The following is a 3,019-nucleotide window of genomic DNA, read 5'->3' as shown; positions in this document are numbered from 1 at the left end:
ACATTCTTTGGGCCATCCATGACGGAAAAAACCGTGGTAGAAGCGAGGGCAAGGAAAATTTCGGGGAGTTCCCGGTTACGGTGGGAGGTCGGGGGCTGAGCGATGCGCGTTTCTCTCGTACACGTACGCGCGTGTGTGCGAGGTGTTGGCTCTAACTGAACCCAAGCGAGGCGTTGGGCTCTAACTGAACATGAGCGATTGCACTGTAGGCTACGCGTTACTGAACCCGAGCGATTGATCGATGGCTGTTAACTGAACCCGATCGAGCGATTCCTTCGCTACTGCTGCTAACTGAAGCCGATCGATTGGATGAACAGTGAGCGTTGTGAGGGGAGGGGGTGGATGAACAGTGAGCGGTGGCGTTGCCTCTGGACTGGATGAACATGACCTCGTGGTGTGGAGGGCTGGATGAACAGTAGACGGAGGAGGGGTGCCCGTGGAGGGGTGGTTGAACAGGACTCCATGGTGTGGTGGAGGGCCGGATGAACAGTAGACGGTGGAGGGGTGCCCGTGGAGGGGTGGTTGAACAGTAGCCGGTGGAGTAGCGCACGGTGGAGGCTGGAGGAGGTCGACGGTAGCCCATGGAGGTTGGAGGAGGTCGACGGTGGAGATGAACAGTATCCCATGGAGTCCCGTTTTGCGGTACGCCACACCCCTCCTGATAAACAGGACCCCCATTTCGACAGTAGCGCTCCAACAGAAGTTCGTTTCGTCCGTTTTGCGGTACGCCACACCCCTCCCGATCAACAGGACCCCCGTTTCGACCATAGGAGGTCCGTCTCGTCCGTTTTGTGGTACGCCACACCCCTCCCGATCAACAGGACCCCCGTTTCGACCGTAGGAGGTCCGTTTCCTCTGTTTTGCGGTACGCCACACCCCTCCCGATCAACAGGACCCCCGTTTCGACCGTAGGAGGTCTGTTTCCTCCATTTTGCGGTACGCCACACCCCTCCCGATCAATAGGACCCCGTTCCGAACGTAGGAGGTTCGTTTCCTCCATTCTGCGGTACGCCAGGCCTTGTTTCCATCGCATGTTCCGTCCAAGCCCTCCCGATGAACACGACCACGCATTCCTTTCCGGCCCAGTCAATTGGCTCCCCATGAACACGACGACGATGATGTTTCTCTGTTCTGACCCAGCCATGTACGTATGCACGAGTAGGCGTTCGAGACCCTGCCCGTATGTACATATGTGGCCGTATTTTCTTTCTTGCACCCTGGCCGCTGTACATACATGTACATGCTACGTGCACGCCTCTACTACGACACGTGCGCGCCTCTACTATGACACGTGCGTGCCTCTACATCGACCAGTATATATGTACGTACATGTTCGCGACGAGAATGACAATGCTACGTACGCTTCGACCAGGTGGGTCCCGACTGTCAGGCACTTCCTTGCGTGCAAAGATGTAGGTGGTGGGTCCCAGCAGTCAGGGGGCGAATCGTTTTTCTTTATTTTTTCCCGGACGCACTTCCTTGCGTGCGAAGATGTAGCTGGTGGGTCCCAGCAGTCAGGGGGAAACTTTTTTTTGCGAAATACGGTGGCCCGTTCAGTGGGTCCCCGCTGTCAGGTGGAGAAATAATTATTTTCCGTGTAATAAGGAGGCACTTCCTTGCTGCGGCCGTGGACCCAGCTGTCAGCCTCTCCACGTACAATCCACGTCTGATGGAAGTCGTTCCTTGACCATGTTGACCACACCGCGCCGAGAGCACCAGGGCGGTGGACGACGGCAAGGACTAGGAAGGGGGCGGCGGGGAGCCGGGGAAGACGCGGCAGTGGAAACCCGCGCGGAGAGGAGTATGAGGGTTTACCGGTTCGGCTGCGGTGTGAGGCTGCCGTCGCCGCAGAGCCTGGCCAGTGGTGGGAATAGTAGGGGGCGGTGAGGCCTCCGCGGCAGCACATCCGGCCACGGGAGGCAGGAGCATGCGGCACGACCGGTGCTGCTTTGGGCAGCTGGAGCAAGAAGACCAGAGGTTGAAGAAGCACTATGGCCGTTGGATGGACATCGTACGGTCACTAGAGCTAGAATCATTTATATTGACTAAGTTTACAAAGCCCTCCGTCCCAGTCAACTTAGTAGGCCCACAAGTCAGCCTCCCACCAAGGAGGGTCCCAGCTAGCAGGGGGTATTCAATTTCTTTGTGCGTAATAAGGAGGCACTTCTGGTGGGTCCGAGCTGACAGCAGGGGGAACGTTTTTTCACGAAATACGATGGCCCGTTGGGTGGGTCCCAGCAGTCAGGGGCAAACATTTTTTCGCGAAATACTGGTGGCCCGTCCGGTGGGTCCCTGCTGTCAGGTGGAGGAATAATTATTTTTCGCGTAATAACGAGGCACTTCCTTGCGGCTGCCATGGACCCAGCTGTCAGCCTCTCCACGTACAGTATTTTTCCGATGGAATTCGGTCGTTGACCACATTGACCATGTCGCGCCGAGAGCACCACGGCGGTGGACGACAGCGAGGCCTAGGAAGGGGACGACGTGGAGCCGGGGAAGACGCGGAAGTGGATGCCCACACGGAGAGGGGTACGAGGGTTCACTGGTTCGGCTGCGCTGTCGTCGCCGCGGAATAACAGGGTGTGTGGGTGAGTGGAGTGGAGGGATGGCTTGGCCAGCGGTGGGAGTAGTATGGGGGCGGTGAGGCCTCCGCTGCAGCACAGCCGACCACGAGAGGCAGGAGCAGTGTAAGTGCATCTAGTGCCCCTTAGTGATTTTGGTGTATTGAAGACTTATAGGTTAAGGGACTAATGTGTTTGTGAGTGTACACAGGTCTATAAGTCTATGAGGAGTTTGATATTTACAGAGAAAGTCGGCCCCTAAAAATGAATATCTTCGACTGAAGATTTTGGTATTCCTGAAGACTTTCATGAAGACTTTGAAAGTAAAGAAATTGGTGTGTCCGTGAAGACTTGATATTCATGCGAGGAATATGAAGCTTGAGGACTTCTGTTTTCATAGTTTTGTTTTCTCTTTCTTGAGTCATAGGAAACACCGTACTGTTAAAGGGGGTCGAGGA

This window comes from Triticum aestivum, chromosome 3B (assembly GCF_018294505.1).
Source record: "Triticum aestivum cultivar Chinese Spring chromosome 3B, IWGSC CS RefSeq v2.1, whole genome shotgun sequence".
In the NCBI taxonomy this organism is placed as follows: domain Eukaryota; kingdom Viridiplantae; phylum Streptophyta; class Magnoliopsida; order Poales; family Poaceae; genus Triticum; species Triticum aestivum.
The sequence above is the reverse complement of the archived record's forward strand: the minus strand, read 5'-3'. Positions refer to the sequence as shown.